A 23,143-nucleotide genomic window follows, 5' to 3' on the forward strand; every position below is an offset into this window, starting at 1 on the left:
ATGCTGGCTTTTTTCCAGCCGTGTTGTGTTAAAAGTAATCGTCACTGTCCTGAAAATATTTTCTACACCACCTAAGATGCTGGCTTCGACACACAGTAGTCCATAGCTGCCAACACTTCTGAATTTCCGCGGAAGACTTCCGGAATTTGCTCTTGTTTATTCATAACCTGACTAAATTAAAAATAATTTTTGTCAAGATATAAAATTTGGCATTCAAATTGTGAAAATAAAACAAATATTCCCTTTAATATATTGTTTTTACATTTTGTACACTGCTGCAATTAAGGTTGCCATCTTCCTGAAAAAAATTAATAAATAAGGGACACCTTGCAGGGCTGGTTGAACCAATTATTTTGCCTTTTAACTTGTGTGAAAGGAGTTTTGTAATTCTGCAAAGTTTGAATGGAGGCACTGGATTCTTCTTGCTTGTTGAAGACGTTTCAAAAGATTCCATTTGCATCAATTAAACCTCTGTGGATTGTATGACCCGATGACTGACAATCTACACACACTATTTGACTTTAACCAGAATTTAAAAGATGTGCAAGTTTTGGAATAATATGAATATATGGCAAACACATTGTTGAATAATCAAGTTTTTGTACAATATAACAAAATAAACTTAATAAAATTAATATCTTTCTTAAATAAAAGTTGTTCCTGTTTAACCTAGCAGAATAACTAATAAACACCTTCCTTTACAGACACCTGTACTGCTTAACTTCAAAAAAATACATAATTCAGTGTTCAGCTTTATGATTAAGCAGGTCTCCAACTTTCATCCGTAAGACTTAAAGTAACTAGTTGGACAAAAACAAAGAAGACCTGTGATGTTTGTCTTTTATTTATATGGCTGGCAACGTTTAACACGTTTTTAAAAAACACACGTTTGACTTCAGCAGTGTGGTTATTGTCTTTATGCTATTTTGTGGTAATGTGTCATTAAATAGAATCATATTGTCTGAATTTGAACACTTATTAAAACACTAAGAATTGAAGCTACTATTTGAGCCTTTAGTGAGCTACTGTATCACCAGCTACCTGTTGGAGAGCTTTGCAGTGCCACTATCGTAAAGTGTAGTGTGTCATGTCTTTGTGATCATGTTTTGTTTTAGTCATGTCCTGTTTGGTTTTGGTCACTTAGTTCCTGCTTTTTCACTCCCTTGTTTTGTTTCCATGGTTACCCATTAGTTTTCACCTGTCCTCATGTCATGCACCTGTCTCACGTTTTGCACTCACACACCTGTCACTAACCATGTCGGTATTATTTAAGCTCTCAGTTGCCAGGCAGTGTGTCTGGCGACATTAACTCTGTTACCCCTGTTTACCTCTGTTACCTGATGCTACTCATGTTTTCCATTGTTCATGCTGATTTTCTCACATCATAGTAAGTGTCTGTTGTATATTGTCATGTTCATAGCCAAGTCCAGTCTAGACTGGACTTGGCTTGAAGGTAAATACATATTTTATTTTTACACTAACAAAATAAACAAAAGGCGCGCACAAGGCGGAAGTACAAACTCGCCTAAGAAAACAAAACTAGCACTTGGGCAAAAACTATGAACATGGAATATACAACAGACACTTACTATGACGTGAGAAGATCAGCATGAACTATGGAAAACATGAGTAGCATCAGGTAACAGAGGTAAACAGGGGTAACAGAGTTAATGTCGCCAGACAGACTGCCTTTTAACTGAAAGCTTAAATAATACCGACATGATAAGTGACAGGTGCGCGAGTGCAAAACGTGAGACAGGTGCGTGACATGAGGACAGGTGAAAACTAATGGGTAACCATGGAAACAAAACAAGGGAGTGAAAAAGCAGGAACTAAGTGACCAAAACCAAACAGGACATGAATAAAACAAAACATGATCACAAAGACATGACATAGTGCCACGGTCATAAAGCTGCATACACTATGTTTATGTTTAACAACTTAGATAAACGAGTGTTTAGAGGACAGGACAACAAGAAATCAGATTTGCTAAGTAGTAAAGTGGAGTAGCTAAGCTAGCACATACCTCTTAGTCGTGATAGACACATGTAGCTTCCCCCCTTGTAGAAAAATGATCCCCGAACTTTCCCAATTTCTCCTTTTTTACAGAAAACTTTTATTGTGGTAAAAAGTCGAATTTAGGTCCCGATTGCTTGAAACTCTGTACTTAATTCTAGCTAGCTGCCGCTGAACAGAGGCAGAGTGACTGACAGTCAAGGCAAACACTAATTCCCAGATGGCAGAAAAGTTGGTCTACAAATGGTTTGGTAGGTGAGCGATCAGACACTTTGGCATCGATTCTTTGTGAAGCTATTGTTAGTCGATGTAATCTTTTGATATTATACAGACATTTTTTTTATTTTCAAGGTAATAAAAACACAGGACAAAGTGCGTCCCTTGACAGCTCAATACAAATGCATACTTTTGTTTCTAAACATAGTACATTTCCATTTCTCAAGGGATGGTTGGCAAGCCTAGCTGCAATGTCTTGTTGGGGCTTACATGGCCGAAATCCCTATGGGTTCTGCATGCTGGATCCGGTCACTGCTAGATAGAATTTCTAGCGCGGAGCCTGGAATGGACTGTTTGTATCAAATGCTAATATCGGACACTTTTGGTCCATGCCGATACATTTCAATACGTGTTTGTTAATTGATATCGAACCAATATCGGATCAAGTCCCTCCAAATAGAAGCTACTGATCGGCATCGATGCGTACCAATTTTCCACATTGTACACTTGCAAGTGAGGGGCATGACATGGTCTGTTTAAAAGCGTACAAAAATTTTAGCCATTCGGCGTTGACACATAGATTTAGTGCAGTGCAGTACACACAGCACTTCAGGGGGTTGAACTACATCAACGGAAGGGCCAAACTTTTATTGCACTGGAGGATTGTGTTGGTCATGGTGTGCAGAGGTCATTCTGAATGCCCGCTGGCCATCCTGCCTCCTGGTCGCCATTTTTGGCCCATAGCTTTATTTTTACTGGCCTGCGGCTTATTGTAACAATATATTGTTAATTGATGAGATCTACTATTATATGATTATTACTGACTTTCTTACCGCGGACTATAGGCGCATTAAAGACACGCTGTTGGATATACAGTGCAGGGACATGAGAGACAATCTCATTTTCTCGGGGATCCGAGAGGGCAACGTCGCCGATCCGGAAAAAACTGTAAGAGAGTTCATGTCGGATAAGCTCAAGCTCTCCCCGGAGGTGGTAAGAGACATAACTTTTTCCAGAGTGCACAGAATGGGCAGACCTGTGGACAATAAAGTCCGTCCCATAATAGCTCATTTTGAGCATTTTAAGCACAAAGAGTTGGTGAAAAGCCGAGGAAAGGAGCTGAAAGGGACCTCTCTCTGGTTAAATGACCACTTCCTGGCTGAGATCAACGATAGGAGAAAGAAACTGTCACCGATCATGAGAGAGAACTGAGCCCAGAACAAGAGAGTGGCACTAACAGTGGATAGGCCGTACATAAATGGACAGCTGTGTCGGGACCCAAAGGTTACCCCCTGGCTTTTTTAGAATGGGCATTCGTGGGTGTTTTTAGTATCTTGGTTTGGCCTGTGTCATGACTACTTCCAGTACTGTTATGTCCTGCACTAAGCTGGGCCTTCATAGGGGCCTGGTGTTAGCTCACGTGAATGTATGCAGCCTGCGTAATAAGTATCAGGAAGTAGAGTGTATTATCAAAGATAATTTTATTAATATCTTTGCCATTTCTGAGACCCACCTTGATGATTCCTTTTCTGATTCAATTGTAGCCATTGAGGGGTTCTCAATTTTTAGGAAAGATAGGAACAGGTTTGGGGGTGGGGTGGCTATTTATGTTCAGAATCATTTATCTATCAAAGTGCGCAATGATTTGATGAGGGAGAGTATTGAAGCTATTTGTGTGCAGGTCTATCTGCCTTATTTGAAACCAATTATAGTACCGTATTTCCTTGAATTGGCGCAGGGAATATAGTATTCGCACGTCTAGAATTACTGCCGGGTCAAACTCGTTTCTCAAAATAATTAACGCATGCTTGGCCTTATCGCCGGTTTATTATTGAAGCTGGATCAAATTCGTTTCGCAAAATATTAATTTTATTATCGCATGTCTGTAATTTTCGCCGGGTCAAACTCGTTTCGCAAAATATTTAGCATATGGCTAGAACTTCCACCGGGTCAAATTCGTTACGTCACGAGTGACGCATCTGTCCTCATTTTCAAAATGGAGGAAACTGCTTTCAGTAGTTTACAATCGCACAAAGGAAAAAAGATAAAGAGCTTTTCAGTAGGATTTAAGGTCCAAGCTATTGAATACCTGTACAGTATGCTAAAGAGAACAGTAAGCAGCTATGTTTTATTAATATACCGTAGCTGCGTGTGTGAAATACTGTATAAGTCATTAAATGACTCCCGCCTCCTGGTGGTAGAGGGCGCTGCCGCGCTAGTGATCCTTCTTGCGACTTCCGGTACTGCAGAAGAAGTGAACACACGCAGCAAGAGATTTTTTTTTCTGTCCTCTGCCTGAACTTTTAAAATGGAGGATTACATACATAAAATAAAACAGTTTTCTAAACTGGACTTTCAATCGAAGCAGGAGGTAATAATTAAAGGAATATCTCCATCGAAACAGAGACTTTTAAAACTGAAGAAAGAAAATAAGGAAGACTTCTATAAACAAGTTATCGATGCTTTTGGTCAGAAGGAGCTGCAAATGGACTCCATTTATAAGTACAGGTAAGACCATAATAACGTTTTTTTTAATTAAATGTGCTTTTCATGATGGTATGCTTACATCACACTCAAAGCGCACGCCTAAATTTTATGGATTCCTTTTGGTAAACGCCGGAGTGAGAAGAGGTTTTAAAATAATTACCGCATGCACGGCCATCCCGCCGGTTTCCGGTAAACGCAGGTGTGACAGGAGGTTTTAAATTAATTAACGCCCCTGCGGCTATTCAAGGAAATACGGTATGCTGTTTCTATAGGCCTCCTAGTGCTGATGCTCTGTATCTGAAGGAGTTATGTGAGATGTTTGACAGGATAACAGATGAGAATAGAGAAATCTATTTACTGGGTGATATGAATGTTGACTGGCTGGGACAGGGGTGTACAAACAAAAATAAGTTACTATCCATTTTAAATGCTTGCAATCTGTCCCAAATTGTTGCCCCTCCCACGAGAATAGGTAGTAATAGTGATGGTATTATTATAGCTACATGCATTGATCATACTTATACAAATGTTCCGGACCAATGCTCCAAAGCAGTCTCGGTTCCTGTAGGTTTTACTGACCACAATATAATAGCTGTCACTAGAAAGACAAGGGTTCCTAAACCTAAAGCGAAAATTATTTTTACAAGGTCTTATAAGAGATTTGATGAAGAATGTTTTATTGATGAAATATCCTGTTTAAATTGGAACGAGGTGTGCAGTGAGGAAGACCCTGAGGCTGCACTGGACTTATTTATGTTAATGTACATGAGTGTTGTGGACAAGCATGCCCCTTTGAAGAAGTTTTCTGTCAAAACTAAGTCTGCCCCATGGATTGATAATGGACTTAGAAGTTTAATGACTGAAAGAGACATGGCTAAAAAAGCCTCCGTCAACTCAGGTTTAATTGATGACAGGCATAAGTACTGTTCCTTAAGAAACCAGGTCACAAAGTTAAACAAACTGAAAAAAAGGGAATATTACAAACAGAGGTTATATGATGTGAGATATGATAGCAAAAACTTATGGAATGTTTTGAATGAAATCATGGGTAGAAAGAACAATATCTGTACACCTTTTGTGGAATCAAATGGGTTGGTACTCACTAAGCCATGTGACATTGCCAATCATTTTAATAACTATTATGTTGACAAGGTATCTCAATTAAGGCATGGTATGCATATATCCAATAACAACAAATCAGCTGACCTCATTAGGAATATTATAATGGATAATAAAGACTGTGAATTCAATTTTCATCAGGTTGAAGTCAGTGAGGTTGAGAGGTTACTACACTCTCTTCCGGACAACAAAGTAGCTGGTGTAGACAACCTGGATAGTAAATTACTGAAAATGACTGCTGGTATCATTTCAGTGCCTGTTTGTCATATTTTTAATAAATGTTTACAAGTGGGCCTGTGTCCAAAGATATGGAAGGTGACTAAGGTTACTCCTCTACATAAGGATACCAAATTGGCTTTCAATGAGGGCAATTCTAGACCAATAAGCATCCTACCTGGGTTATGTAAAATACTGGAGAAATGTGTGTGTGCACAAATTCAAGCTTACTTTCAATCAAATGGGCTAGCAACTGATTCTCAACATGCATATAGAACGGGCCACTCTACGTCCACGGCTCTTATACAAATGACGGACGATTGGCTTAATGCAATAGATAATTCTATTTTGGTTGGAGCTGTCCTGTTAGATTTTAGTGCTGCATTTGACGTGATTGACAACTCTCTTTTAATTGAGAAACTTAAATGTTATGGTTTTAATACTTCAAGTTTAATGTGGATACAGAGTTATTTGTCCTCAAGATCACAACAGGTGTATCTTAATGGCAGCTTGTCTAATAGCAGAAGTTTGGATTGTGGTGTTCCACAGGGAAGTTGCCTAGGACCTTTACTTTTTTCTATATTCACCAATGATTTACCTTGGGCTACCGGGCGTGCAAGATTGGTTCTTTATGCTGATGATGCAACCTTATATCATGCTGCACCATCATGCAGTGTACTTAATGTAGTATTGAGTGGGAAACTAAAAGCTGTGCATGACTGGACAGTATGTAACAGACTTGTCCTTAACACCTCAAAAACAAAAAAGTATTATATTGGGGACTAGGCAAGGGTTATCTTGTGACCCAAAGTTGGATTTGAGGCTAGGTATTTCAACAGTTCAACAGGTCAGAAGTGCCAAGCTCCTTGGAGTGATGCTGGACTGCACTCTATCCTGGTCAAATCATATCAGTGATATAGTTACAAAGATGGGAAGGGCTGTTGGTATTTCCAGAAAATGTGCTGCTTTTGCTGATCCACCTCTCCTTTGTCAAATTGTTAAGAGTTTAGTCTTGTGTCATATTGACTATTGTTCTACAGTCTGGGTGTCTGTTGCAAGTGGTGAGATCAGTAAACTCCAGATTGTCCAGAATAGGGCAGCAAGGCTGGTTCTTGGTTGTTCACTAAGAACCAATGTGAACCAAATGCATGCTTCTCTTTCCTGGCTAACAGTGCAGAACAGGTTGTTGGCTAATACTCTTATATTGTTCAAATCAGTAACCGGTAGTAAAACTCCTGCTTTTCTCATGGCCCAAATAGTTCACAGTAGCACTATACATAATCACAATACCAGGGCATCCAGTGAGGGGCATTTTGTACTCCCTCGTCCCAGGAAGAATGCTTTGCGGAAATCTTTTCTTTATAGATCTTCATCGCTCTGGAATAACCTGCCTCGAATTCTCACCAGCATTGAAAGTAAACAGATTTTTAAAAAGAGAGTAATATTTTATCTGAGTTTTTAAATTAGTTTGCTCGTTGATGATTTGTTTGGTTTTATATTGTGTAGTTATATTTATACGGTAATTATTATTCTGTGACTGTAAATTGTTTGCTTGTTTTTTATTGATGCTTTTATTTTTTTCTGTATTGTGTAGTTATAATTATATGCTTTTACTTGTAATTGTATATAATTGTGGACCCCAGGAAGACTAGTGGGTTGTTGAGGCAACCAGCTAATGGGGATCCTTAATAAAAATCAAATCAAAATCAAATCAATATATTACCAGAGTTGGGTAGAGTAGCCAGAAACTGTACTCAAGTAAGAGTACTGTTATTTTAGAGAATTATTACTCAAGTAAAAGTAAGGAGTAGTCACCCAAATAATTACTTGAGTAAAAGTAAAAAGTATGTTGTGAAAAAACTACTCAAGTACTGAGTAACTGATGAGTAACCTGTTCGTTTAATGATGACGGCAACAAATATTGCACAAAAACATAAAAATAGCAATGAGCAAATTCAGAGCCAGGAATATCTCTTAAGCAACTAAAAAAATAATATATATTAAATAATAATACATTAACATAACAAAAAAAAAGGCAAATTGAGCCACAATAACTTAACAGCACCATAGGCTCAGTCGGCAGAGATTACAAAGGAAAATAACAAGTTAGCCTTTACGCAAACCATAAACTGATAGGTGTGGGCTGCACCTGAGAACACACCGTGCACTTATGATTGGTGTTTGTATGCATGCGTGAGTGTGTGCGTGTGTGTGTATCTCTGTCTGTCTATGAGGCTGCAGTACGTTAATAAATGTCCCCACACGATGTACATTTGACAGTGATTCATAGCAGGGAAGCTAACATCAGCCTACGGTGACAGCCAAAATATCTACTAACGTAAAATGTGACGTTGAGTTTATGTAAGCCAGGGGTGCCCACACTTTTTCAGCAGGCGAGCTACTTTTTAAATGACGAAGTCGAGGTGATCTACCTCATATATACATATACATACACACACATATCATACATATATATATAGACAAGTTTGTACACACATATATATATATATATATATATATATATATATATATATATATATATATATATATATATATATATATATATATATATATATATATATATATATATACATATATATATATATATATATATATATATATATATATATATATATATATATATATATATATATGTATATGTATATATGTATATATATATATATATATATATATATATATATATATATATATATATATATATATATATATATATATATATATATATATATATATGCATTTATATATACAGTATATCATTTATATTTATTTATTTTGCCGTTTTTGTTCACATGTTAAAGGTGTTTTAATGAATATACATGCATGTTTAACATTATAGATTCCTTTCTTTCATGAAGACAAGAATATATGTCGGTGTATTACCTGATTCTGATGACTTGCATTGATTGGAATCAGACAGTAGTGCTGATAACGTCCACGTTTTCAAATGGAGGGGAAAAAAAGTTCCTCGTTTGTGTCTAATACCACATGAAAGTGGTTGGTTTTTGGCATCTTATTTGTCCAGCTTCCATATTCGCTTTTATACACTTTACAAGAAATACATTGGCGGCAAACTCCGTAGCTTGCTAGCTTGTTTGCGCTGGCTTTTGGAGACTCTTATTTTGTTAGCGCAGGCGCGATGGAGCAGCACTTTTATTGTGAAGACAGGAACTGTGCGGTCAGTCTTTAGGCTTTTGACGGGAGGTATGGTTGAAATAAAAAAAGTGTCTTTCTTCCTTCACACTTTTGGTTGATTGATTGAAACTTGTATTAGTAGATTGCACATTACAGTACATATTCCGTACAATTGACCACTAAATGGTAACACCAGAATACGTTTTTCAACTTGTTTAAGTCGGGGTCCACGTGTGACGGTCATGTGACCGCCTGGCTCTGTTTGATTGGTGAAACGGAGTCAAACATCACCAGTGACTGCATTTGATTGGAGAAACGCAGGCATGCGATAGATCCTACATTGAAGGTCTGTCTGACAAACCAAAACAAAAAAAGCGTGCATTAACAGATCGATAAAAATTAGTAGCAAGTAGCGAGCTGAATATAGATAAATGGAGCGGAGTAAAAGTAGCGTTTCTTCTCTATAAATATACTCAAGTAAAAGTAAAAGTATGTTGCATTAAAACTACTCTTAGAAGTGCAATTTATCCCAAAAGTTACTGAAGTAGATGTAACGGAGTAAATGTAGCGCGTTACTACCCACCTCTGTATATTACTATGTCATCTATGTCATAGAGCTTATATAGCTTTTACATTGGTAGCTCAACCTAAGAGTACCTTAACTTGTGAGTAATTAACGATACAAGCTGTCTCTTTTTGTATTAAAGGCATACTTGCCAACCCTCACGGATTTTCCGGGAGACTTCCGGAATTCAACGCCTCTCCCGATAACCTCCCGGAAGAAATTTTCTCCCGAAAATCTCCCGGAATTCAGCCGGAGCTGGAGGCCACGCCTCCTCCATCTCCATGCGGACCTGAGTGGGGACAGCGGCGACAGTCTGTTTTCACGTCCGCTTTCCCACGATATAAACAGCGTGCCTGCCCAATCACGTTATAACTGTAGATTGATCGAGGGCGAGCTCTTTGTTTCTTATGTGGGTTTATTGTAAGGCAGTTTCATTAACGTCCTCCCAGCGCGTTAACAACACAAAACAACAGCAGTCACGTTTTCGTCTACCGTAAAGCAGTTCGTCTGCCGTAAACAGCAATGTTGTGACACTCTTAAACAGGACAATACTGCCATCTACTGGATAGCCTCCAGAACACTGAAATTCAAGTATTTATTTTATTTATATGTATAATAAAAAAAAAAAATATATATATATATATATATATATATATATATATATATATATATATATATATATATATATATATATACACATATATATATATATATATATATATATATATATATATATATATATATATATATATATATATATATATATATATATGCATACATATATATATATATATATATATATATATATATATATATATATATATATATATATATATGCATATATATATATATATATATATATATATATATATATATATATATATATATATATATATATATATATATATATATATATATATATATATAGCTAGAATTCACTGAAGGTCAAGTATTTCATACATACATATATATATATATATATATATATATATATATATATATATATATATATATATATATATATATATATATATATATATATATATATATATATATATATATATATATGTATATGAAATATATATGAAATACTCGAGTTGGTGAATGCTAGCTGTAAATATACTCCTGCCCTCTTAACCACGCACCCAACCACGCCCCCCGCCCCCAACCACACCCCCGCCCCGCCCCCGCCCCACCCCACCCCCCACCTCCCGGAATCGGAGGTCTCAAGGTTGGCAAGTATGATTAAAGGAAACTGCACTTTTTCTGAATTTTGGCTATTGTTTACAATCATTATGAGAGACAAGAACACACAAGTTGTATTTATTTTTTAGGATTTTAAGGTAAAAAAAAAAAAACGCCCGCAAGATGCGGCTAACATTGGAGCTAATGGGGGTCACCTGTGTTGTCTTCAAAGCCCTCTAAAAAAAACCTTCAAAAACCTCCATCAATGTTTTATATACACACTGTAAGTATATAAATATGGTAGTAACATACATGTTCATAAAAAACATGTAATATTTACAACATTTACAGTATTTTGGTCATTTTAACCATTACCAAAATGTATTTCATGGGCGCATTGATTTTGGTTCCCATAGCAACGCAATTCCTACTTCCGTCAGCAAACGCGTGTGTGTTCTAATCATGGCTGACTTGGTAAAAGATGACAAAGACGACTATTTTTGGGCAATCAGGATTCACAATATCTTAGTACATCCATTATACCAAGACTGTTTTCTTCCATTCACAAAACCCTGTACCCCACTTTGTAAAACCACTTTGTAACATCATATATTATATGATGGCTTTTTTCATTGATATTCATTGTCGCTCGCTACATATCGTTGACATTCCGTTATGTCCCGTTATCATCGGTGGTTGCCTCCTGTGTTGTTCACCTGCGGTAAAAGTTGAGGAAGGGTGGTCAGTTGAATCAAAGTAGGAGATTTTAAAGGCATTTAATGTGACAAGGTCTAGTTTTTTCTACTCGGCTTCAATGTGATATCTAAATTGTCTCTTTTACCACAGCTTCACACGGGAGGTGTGAATGTGCTGTAAATGTGAAACCACAGTGGAATAGGCTGCAGGGTTCATTAGTCTGAGCGAGAAGAATCTGGCCGTTATGTGAAACAAGATATTGCAGCCTTTATCATCTGGTTTCTTAGCATCTCAAATTATCCACAGTCCATTCTATGCTGTCTTTTGTAAGACACGATTGCAAAATATTTGGTTTGTGCAGCGTTTGTTGCTTTTCAAATAGTGCATCGTGAAACAATCTCTTAGAATATAATCTGACTGTGTCCAGCCGAAATATTTACCCCCTTCGGGCTTCTTTTGTCGGCACACTTTTATTTGATAAAAAGAAGTCAAAAGCAGCATGTCAAGTAGGTATACCAGCTGATGCGAGTGAACAAGACGTGTCCCACAGGGCTTTTGCTGAGCACGCTTATTCTCACTGCTCATTAGCTCTGTCATTAGGTGAAGAGAAAGTTTGGCCAAGAAAAATAAGGTATTTTTGTGCTTCTCGGATGAAGTAGAGGTGCACGAAGCGTAAGAGATATGCCCCTCTTTGTGACAGCCACATGGGAGATGAGGGAAATTGAGGGGTGGGTGAAAGGCCAGGTGTCTGCTAGAGAATTTAATTAGGAATAGTGAATGCCTTGTCCTCTCTAAAGTTGCTCCAGGCTTTCGTTAATTGCCCCATTCCCCATTTCTTTCAGCAGTCTCTCCTCGAAAGTTAATTAGTATTCATTTTACACAAGTATTTGAACACTGGTTTCATATTCTCCCTATTTTTCCCTTACTTAACAGAAATCTTATTACTGCTTAAGTTAAATGATGAATGATAAATGGGTTATACTGTGTTCATTGATAGACAGTAAATGTACCACAAGTGTTCAATCATTTCCTTGCAAAGTGTGGCACCCACTTTTAACTACACAGATAACCAGAAATGTATACCGTATATATACAAAAACAATACAATGGAATGTACTGCAAAAAACTACAGAAGTTTGATGATGTAATGTAATAATAATGTGCAGTATTTACCTTGGAGAGCAAACTTTTATGGTATTCCCTTCGAGCTGTTTCTCTGTCAAACACACCGTCAGTAGCTTCTCCATATTTTCTTGGATACATGTCCGCCCTTTAGATATTTTCTTATTGTTACTGGCTGGCTTCATTGACTCATTATGCTTGGGTATGGTGCAGACTAGCAGTGCTATGCTCCAACTAGTCCGCACGTCTGCGAAACGGTAGGTCATATTTTCAATGATTTATTTATTTATTTAATATTATGAATATCATCCGCTTCTTCTTCTCAACACGTTTATTCTTTGCATTGGTTGGAAAACACATTTGTGTTGATCTCTAGCTATGAACTAATGCCAGCGAACAAGACCGAATGTTTTGTTGGAATCTTACGTGGTTCACTGCATGGGACATTAGCTATTCCAACTAGTGGTGAAGAAATTTGTAACGCACATTTTTGCTCACAACCTACGGCGATTAGCCGAGAGACAGCTAGTATTCCGAAAAACTTGTATCCTGAGGTACCACTGTAGAAGGAAATTCCAATATTAATCTGTTTCCAATATATACTACAGTATAAGTGTATAACATACACTTTAAAATCAACACAGCCTTTACAATAGGAACGAGTGGGTGTAACCCCTCAAGTGCACACTCTGCTCTGTAATACTGTCATGATCCGTGGTCCGGATCATGTTTTGTTTAGTTATGTTCTGTTAGTTTTGGACTTCTTTAGTTCCGTCTGCGCTTCCTTCTTTGTTTTTGTCACCATGGCGACTCATTAGTTTCACCTGTCATTTGTTGTTTGGATCACACCTGTCGTTAATCAGAGACTGCTATTTAAGCCTGCCTTTTCCGGTCACTCGGTGTGGCTTCATTGTTTACTTCATGCAACCTGTCAACGTAAGTTTTGCCTTCTCTCTGGTTTATGTTAAGTTTTTGCCTTAGCTTCCAGTGTGTTAGGCACGCTGGCCTTTGTTGTTTGCCTATTTTGTAAGTTGGATGATTTATGATAAATAAATCATTTCCTACCTTCACGCCTTGGTCCGGAGCCGTCAGTATTGCATTCCGGGAGAACGAACCGCAGCAAGCTGCATGCCGATCGTGACAAATACAACCTTGTTGGCTGGGAAAAAGTCAAATCCTTCACAGGGGAAACACTCTGTTGGTAGGATTACGCTCAGAATTTGCCCACGATTTCTTTCCTTATTATGACAGTTTTATATCTGAGTTAAGGCCAGTGTTATAATGTTCAATCCCTACTCTTTACAGCATACACAATAGTTATTGTAGTTAATCACAAATGTATCAAGCGGATACCAGCTCAATATTGTCAGTCGTCAGCAGTAGGATTATCTGTGCGATAGAGGAAAGTCAGGAGTCAGGACGCAGACGCTTTTCATATACAGTATTTCATTCAAACTTTTTAAGCGAGCAAAGATTTTATATTTTACTCTGCGCTATGAAGTGTAAATACATCTCATCCACTTTGATACACATCACAAATCAGTGCTCCTTCTTTTAACACACCACTGGTGCCACATAATACTTAAAGTGTGTCGGAAATGGCACAGTGTGGTGTAATGCATGCCATCTTTGGTGTGCCTGTTTTTTTTTTTTTTATCCCTCAGTTTTTATTCGATGCTCCCCACATGGTTCACGTGTAAATGGACTCTATACCTGCTGTTTTAAGGTTAATTTTGAGCTTGCAGCAGAAGCTTACTCCAGAGGAGCCCTTCCTTTGATAGATTGTTGAGACTATTGATTTAATTTTGAAAGCCTCTAATTCCTTTCCTGCATCCTTTCCCTTTTTGTGTGTTGCAGCATAAACCTAATTTCCTTCTGCCTCATGCAGTGGCTCACTCTGCAAGGTCGGAAAATAGAGTGAATATATAAATAAAGAAAGCCAAGAAATGGGTCTTTCACAGCGGCACGGTGATTTTTATAGACCGGATCAATTAAATTTGTCGTATTTGCAGCGATGGGGGCTCCGTAACTCAATAAGAAGTAATGTGGCTGAAAAGGCTTCTTACTGTGCGGTGGCAAATCGGTGACTGGGTGTTACAATCTGGGTATCAACATGCAGAGACTTTAAAGGCATACAACTGGTCTGGGCCTATTAGAATCAAGACCAGTCCAGAAAGCTTATATGTGGGTGGGCATTCATAGCTACCAAGTCCCACTGTGAGGGCAAGTAGCACAGAGGACATCACAGCTTATGTGTTGCTTGAGAGTGCCAAGATGTTAGCTGTTGGTGTCAAAGCCAGCTAGCAACCCAAAAGAACCAATACTTTATGTGAACACTGACAACAAAATATACAAACGCCAAAACCAGTGAAGTTGGCACGTTGTGTAATTCGTAAATAAAAACAGAATATAATTATTTGCAAATCCCTTTCAACTTATATTTAATTGAATAGACCAGTATTTTTCAACCACTGTGCCGCGGCACACTAGTGTGCCGTGAGATACAGTCTGGTGTGCCGTGGGAGATTATCTAGTTTCACCATTTGGGTAAAAAATCTTTTATGCAAACCAGTAATTATAGTCTGCACATTATGTGTTGTTGTTGTGTGTCGGTGCTGTCTAGAGCTCGGCGGAGTAACCGTCTAATACTCTTCCATATCAGTAGGTGGCAGCCGGTAGCTAATTGCGTTGTAGATGTCGGGAACAGCGGGAGGCAGCGTGCAGGTAAAAAGATGTCTATTGCTTAAACCAAAAATAAACAAAAGGTGAGTGCCCCTAAGAAAAGGCATTGAAGCTTAGGGAAGGCTATGCAGAGCAAAACTAAAACGGAACTGGCTACAAAGTAAACAAAAACAGAATGCTGGACGACAGCAAAGACTTACTGTGGAGCAAAGACTATGTACATCCGAACATGACATGACAATCAACAATGTCCCCGCAAAGAAGGATAAAAACAACTGAAATATTCTTGATTGCTAAAACAAAGTAGATGCGGGAAATATCGCTCAAAGGAAGACATGAAACTGCTACAGGAAAATATAAAAAAAACTGAAAAAGTCACCAAAATAGGAGAGCAAGACAAGAACTAAAACACTACACACAGGAAAACACCAAAAAACTCAAAAAGTCACGGCGTGACAGTACACCAATTTTGAGACAAGAGCTACAGTGATGCATGCTTGGTTATGGTTTAAAGTCACATCCAACAATTGTGACTTTTTACTGTCAACTGAGTTTCGAACTGAGTAACAACATTTTTTTTTGCAAATAATCATTAATTTAGAATTAATGGCAGCAACACTTTGCAAAAAAGTTGGCACAGGGGCATTTTTACTTTTATGTCTTTCCTTTTAACAACACTCAGTAAACGTTTGGGAACTGAGGAGGCCAATTTTTGAAGCTTTTCAGGTGAAATTATTTCCCATTCTTGCTTGATGTACAGCTTAAGTTGTTCAACAGTCCGGGGGTCTCCGTTGTGGTATTTTAGGCTTCATATTGCGCCACACATTTTCAATGGGAGACAGGTCTGGACTACAGACAGGCCAGTCTAGTACCCGCACTCTTTTACTATGAAGCCACGCTGTTGTAACACGTGGCTTGGCAGTGTCTTGCTGAAATAAGCAGGGGTGTCCATAATAATGTTGCTTGGATGGCAACATATGTTGCTCGAAAACCTGTATGTACCTTTCAGCATTATTGGTGACTTCACAGGGGTGTAAGTTACCCATGTTTTGGGCACTAATACACCCCCATACCATCACAGATGCTGGCTTTTGAACTTTGTGCGTAGAACAATCTGAATGGTTATTTTCCTCTTTGATCCAGAGGACACGCCGTCCACAGTTTCCAAAAACAATTTGAAATGTGGACTCGTCAAACCACAGAACATTTTTCCACTTTGCATCAGTCCGTCTTAGATGAGTTCGGGCTCAGCGAAACCGGCTGCGTTTATGGGTGTTGTTGATACATGTCTTTCCCTTTGCATAGTAGAGTTTTAACTTGCACTTGCATATGTAGCAACAAACTGTAGTTACTGACAGTGGTTTTCTGAAGTGTTCCTGAGCCTATGTCGTGATATCCTTTACACACTGATGTCGGTTTTTGATGCAGTACCGCCTGAGGGATCGAAAATGTTTGTTTTCAGCCTTGCTGCTTACGTGCAGTGATTTCTCCAGATTCTTTGAACCTTTTGATGATATTACGGACCGTAGATGGTGAAATGCCTAAATTCCTTGTAATAGCTGGCTGAGAAATGTTGTTCTTAAACAATTTGCTCACGCATTTGTTCTCAAAGTGGTGACTCTTGCCCCAGCTTTGCTTGTGAATGACTGAGCATTTCATGGAAGCTGCTTTTATACCCAATCATGGCACCCACCTGTTACCAATTAGCCTGTTCACCTGTGGGATGTTCCAAATAAATGTTTGATGAGCATTCCTCAACTTTCTGAGTCTTTTTTGCCATTTGTGCCAGCTTTTTTGAAACATGTTGCAGGCATCAAATTCCAAATGAGCTAATATTTGCAAAAAATAACAAAGTTTTCCAGTTCGAGCGTAAAGTATCTTGTCTTTGCAGTGTATTCAATTGAATATAGGTTGAAAAGGATTTGCATATCAATCAAAGTGCCAACTTCACTGGTTTTGGGTTTTATACTTCAAACTCTTTAGAAATTACAATTAGGGAAGTTCATGATTACTTTTTCCATCACCTTCTTTTCATTTGTTTGGTTGCTATTTCTGATCAATTCAAATCACATAAACTTGAGACAAAATACAACATTTGTGTGCTCCATTCAAGCCATCAATAGTGTTTCTTTAATTAGGGTGGTATTATTGTAAGGTAATATTTCTACTTTGCTCCCATTTCGAGGACACTATAGCGGGTAACATGCCCTTCCTTTTCTGTGGACAACTGAAGTATACCTACAGTATTCTGTAATACTACCTAAGGATGGGGATGGGGTACCTTTCATATTTGAATTGATACAGTATCAATTTCCGGTACTCGGGAATCGATACTGGTAAAAAGAGGTACCAGTTTTCGCTACTTTTGTGTGTGTTCAAATGTGTTAATAAATGTTATTTGTGTAAAAATAAAACCACATTAGAATTGTTTTATTCAACATTAACACTGAGCTGCGCTGTCCAGTTGTTAACCTGTGTTCTTACGAGAGCTGTCAAACGATTATTATTTATAAATATTTATTGCGATACATTACAGTATCATAGTTAAGTCATAGTTAACTCAAAATTAACCACGATTAATCGCAGATTGATATAATTTTTCATCTTTAATATGTGTACTCCATACAGATGATTTTTAAGTTTTTAATACCATGACTGGACAATTAATTAGCTTAAATGAAATGTTTTTAAACATTATGATTTTTGAAACAGTTCAACACAAAAAAAGATATGAACACACGTTTTAAAGAGAATGAAAAAAAAAAGACCTGCAGTACGTTGATGTCTTGCCAAAGTTTGTATTTTGTAGGAACATAATTTATATTCCTGCTGTAGGAGCACTGGCATTCTGAGGAGGAGTTACATACACTTCCATGTTTAGATAGCAGTTTCCCACAGTAATAACACAAAATATGGATTGTTACAATCATGGTTTGATTGTCAAAGATGTTAGGGGATGTAAAAGGTGACATTTCTATCTGAATGAATGCTTCTGATATTCTGTACATTACATGGTGTTCAAGTTAATTGTCTTCATATTGCTGCATGGCGGTGTTTTAACCTTCTTTATTCATCAATAAAATGTAATATTCAGCCAGCTAAACATTCTGTAATTGCGGACTATCAATCAGAACAGGTTATAAAAGAATATACTGTAGTGATGGGAAAATTGTGTAATGAGCTGTAATTACTTGATGTGGGCTGCAGAGGGCAGTGGCAGGCTTGCTTGCAGTATTAGACCTGTCTGGTAACGAAGAAGGAGACGAGAAAGTGTTCGAGTCGAGGAGTTTTGTGTGTGTGTGTGTGTGTGTGTGTGTGTGTGTGTGTGTGTGTGTGTGTGTGTGTGTGTGTGTGTGTGTGTGTGTGTGTGTGTGTGTTTGTCTGTGTCACACTTCTGCCTATTCAGTTCAACAGTGCTATTAGTGAACATAAATAAAAGGTTGGCTTGTTCAAAAACAGTCTATCTACTTCATGTCGCTGCTGGAATTCCATCCATCCATTTTCTACCGCTTGTCCCTTTCGGGGTCGCAAAGGTGCTGGAACCTAACCCAGCTGCACTCGGGCGGAACGCGGGGTACACCCTGGACAAGTCGCTACCTCATCACAGGGCCAACACAGATAGACAGATAACATTCACACTCACATTCACACACTAGGGCCAATTTAGTGTTGCCAATCAACCTATCCCCAGGTGTGGGAGGAAGCATGTCAAAGGAAACATGGTAACAGATGCAACAGCAGGTTACAGGAAGGATGGCTGGGAGAAAATCAAACACTGCGTAAATGTGTATGTTTCATTAAGTCACTCCCACATCATCAGCAATCCAATAGATACTGTGTAATCAACAATCCATTACTCTTTTATTTAAATGTTGTAGATGTAAATGATTAATTTTGGTTTATTCTTTCATTTTCAACCTGGGTGTCAGAAAAACTAAAACTAAATCATGAAATATTATATTCTAAGTGTTAGGCAGGTGTCTTGTGTTAACTGTAATATAATGAGTTGTCCCTAAACTCTTATAACAATTCTTGTGGCACCAATCAAATATGTGGCACCATCATCAAGTTCACCAACAGCACCTCATTGGTGGGCCTAATCATGGGGGGTGATGAAACAGCCTACAGAAAAGAAATACAGGCACTGCAGGGTGGTGCACCAAAATCAACCTGAGGCTGAACCTCAAATAAGCAAAGTACAGTAGATGATCATTGATTTTAGGAGACAGAGTATTCATGGAGTTGTACACTGCAAAAACTGAAATCTAAGTAAGATTAAATATCTCAAATAAGGGTGATATTTGCTTATTTTCTGTCTGATAAGATAATTCTTCTCACTAAGCAGATTTTATGTTAGAGTGTTTCACTTGTTTTAAGGGTTTTGGTCCTAAATTATCTCAGTAAGATTTTACAGCTGGTTGCTGAGATTTTATGACCTATATTGAGTAAAACATGCTTGAAACTAGAATATCAACTGTTGCAAAGCCGTGTCATCAACACCACAAGTATAAAACTACTTTTTTAAAGTAATCATTTTTTTATTTCAAGCATGAAAAAAATAATCATGACTTTGACACAATTGTGTCTCATATTAAAACAGGTGATAGCCACATGGACTTTGCTGTTTTATTTTCAATGAAACAATAGAAAATACGTACTCATATATTAGTACAGTTGTTATTAGTGAGAATATACCTATTTTAAGGTATTTTTGGGTTCATTGAGGTTAGCCAATTTTACTTGTTTTGAAAAGTCTTGACAAGCCCAATTTTCTTGTTCTATTGGCAGATCATTTCGCTTACAGGTAGTTCAAATAAAATACCCCTAATTTTTGTATTTTTTTTTCTTGTGTTTGAACACTGACTTTTTACAGTGTAAATGTAGTAAATGGAGCATGTGTGGATACTGTGGCCTCCTTTAAGTTCCTGGAAACATACATCGCAGAGAACCTCCCATGGACTTTCAACACAAGACGAAAAACTGCAGGTCTCTTTTTTATCTGGCCACTATAGAGCCACCATGTAACTGTGTGGATTGCTACCTGCTTTCTGCTGCAGACAGGAGGGCTCTGAAGAGGGTGACCAGGACAGCAGAGAATATTATCGGCCACCTTCTGCTCTACCTGGAGCACATTGTTCGGTTTCACTGCTTCATCGGAGCAAAGAAAATCCTGGCTCTCACCCTGGTCAGCAATTGTTCAACCTGTTGTCACTCAAGAGCAGCTAAAACCATTTTTTACCTGTGGGCCATTAGGATATTAATTCTGTCCGAATAACTTATACAGTTTTTCACTGTTGCACTGCTGTTAGCACGGGTATATTTATGTATTTATTTTTACCATGTTATTTGTGTATGTCTTGTATTTCAACTGCACCAGAGAAGCTACCTGTAATTTTGTCATACTCTCATGTTTGATGACAATACAATGTTGTATTCTATTCTATTCAGTTCTAGGTAACGATCTTTCTATCTCCAAATGTTATCTACGGTTGATATTACTGTTGATGCCATCTCCTACATTTAGACCGTCATAGAGACAGAAAACTATTGGAACCCATTATAATACACTTGCATTTGCTATGTGGCTCTTGTGTTACGTATGCAATCCATCTGCTGTCTTAGTTTTTTCAGTCAGTTAGGGATGTATGCCGAGTACTGGTATTTTTTGGTACAGGTTCCTAATTGGGTCGATCCAAAAGGACTGTTAAAATGTTGGACTAATGATTCGGTTATCTGTATTTTTTTTATGCAGCTGAATGTCCAAATTATGACACGTGCTCTGTCACATTCATCCAGGTTGTCGCTGCAATACATGGAAAAAGACGTGCGTAGAATCTGATAGGGCTGTGCGATTATATGATCGTGATACATTTCAGGTCAATCATGATGATTAGCTGTGGGCATACAGTATATTACCTTTATCAAACATGGTGGAACAACAAATCGGATTCAACTTTTACCACCCCACTTCCAGTTACAAGGTACGCAGGGGCGCCGAAAAGGGGGGGTAAAGGAGACGGATTCTAGGGTCCCATGATGGAGGGGGGCCCAGAGAGGCCCCTAATGATGATGAAATTATAATACAGGGGGCCCTGTAAAGATTCTTTTCATGGGGCCCAAAATCTCTAGCGGCGCCCCTGAAGGTACGCATAAGTAAACAGAATCATAGATGTGAAAAAATGCCTGAACTTTGGCCTGTAGGTACTGTAAGGGCTCTGTTTTACAATGGCTCTGTCATAACGTGGCCTTTGGGGTGTTTGTTTTCCCGAGATGCAAGTAAAGTTGGATCGGACATGGCTTGGAGGTAAATACATTATTTTATTTTAACACTAACAAAAGGTACAAAACTAAAGGCGTGCACAAAGGCGGAGAACAAACTTGACTAATGATTATTGCAGGTACATGAACCTGCCGTGGAGCTTGGCGTGGTGAAGGTACTGGTGCTAGCCTTGGTGCTAGCCGTCATGCAGCGACAGGTGCTAGCCGTGGTGCTGCGACAGGTGCTAGCCGTGGTGCTGCTACAGGTGCTAGCCGTGGTGCAGCGACAGGTGCTAGCCTTGGAGCAGCTAGCCGTGGAGCAGCTAGCCGTGGTGCTAGCCGTGGTGCTGCTACTGGTGCTAGCCTTGGTGCAGCGGCAGGTGCTAGCCTTGATGCTGGTGCTAGCATTGGCGCTGGTGCAAGCCTTGTAGCTGGCACTAGCTTTGGTGCAGGTGGAGGTGGCCTAGCTGGGGGTTGCGGCCTGGCAGGCCGAAAGACTGGTGGTGGCGGCCGGGCCGGAGGTTGCGGCTTAGCAGGCCGAAAGACCGGTGGCGGCGGCTGGGCTGGAGGCTGTGGCTTGGCATGGTGATGCTGAGCCACCCCACCTGAACAGTTCCCAGCCCTAGCCCCCCCCTCAAGGAGCGGATACCAGACGCGCTCCCCGCGGTCGGGAACCATTTTTAGGGTGGAGGGAGGTCAGGAGGGGGGCAGAATCCTCGCCTCTAAATTGTCCAAATTGTTTTTTATTTTTACCCACCTAAGTTTTGGTGGGTAAAAAAAAAGAAAAATCTTGTGGCGTGGGCGTGGCATGAAAACTTGGACATGGCTTGGTTTGACAAAACAAAGAATTTGGAAAAAAAATCTCCAGGTCTGTGGCGTCCTCCTTGAGTTGCCAGGCTGGCTGTCTTCCATTTCTTCCCGGAGGGGGAGGAGCCCGTGAGAGTGGTGCATCCTGTCCACTCGCGGAAGTCTTCCCCGACGTCCCTCGTCTTGGGCGGCGCTTCCGTGGCTGGGGCGACACGCCAACGTCGTCAGGGCACACGGAGCTCAATGTCACCAGTTTTCCGCCAGGACCCCAGACCGGGTCCCTGCGCTCCACGGAGGAAAAGCGCAGTGTTTCCGCATCCATTGCGCGGAGGACCGCCCACGCTCCCTCGTCCAACTTTCTCGCGGAAAAACATCTTGTAGCTGGCGACATTCTGTCATAACGGCGTGGACTATGGGGTGTTTGTTTTCTCGAGATGCAATAAAAGTTGGAGTGGACATGGCGTGAAGGTAAGGACATATTTATTCTAACAAAGTACAAACAAAAGGGTACAAACAAAAGGCGCGCACAAAGGCGGAGAACAAACTTGACTAATGAAACAAAAACTAGCACTTGGGCAAAAAACTATGAACATGAAACAAAAAAACACTTACTGTGACAAG

The sequence above is a fragment of the Entelurus aequoreus genome, linkage group LG02, assembly GCF_033978785.1.
Source record: "Entelurus aequoreus isolate RoL-2023_Sb linkage group LG02, RoL_Eaeq_v1.1, whole genome shotgun sequence".
Taxonomy (NCBI): Eukaryota; Metazoa; Chordata; class Actinopteri; order Syngnathiformes; family Syngnathidae; genus Entelurus; species Entelurus aequoreus.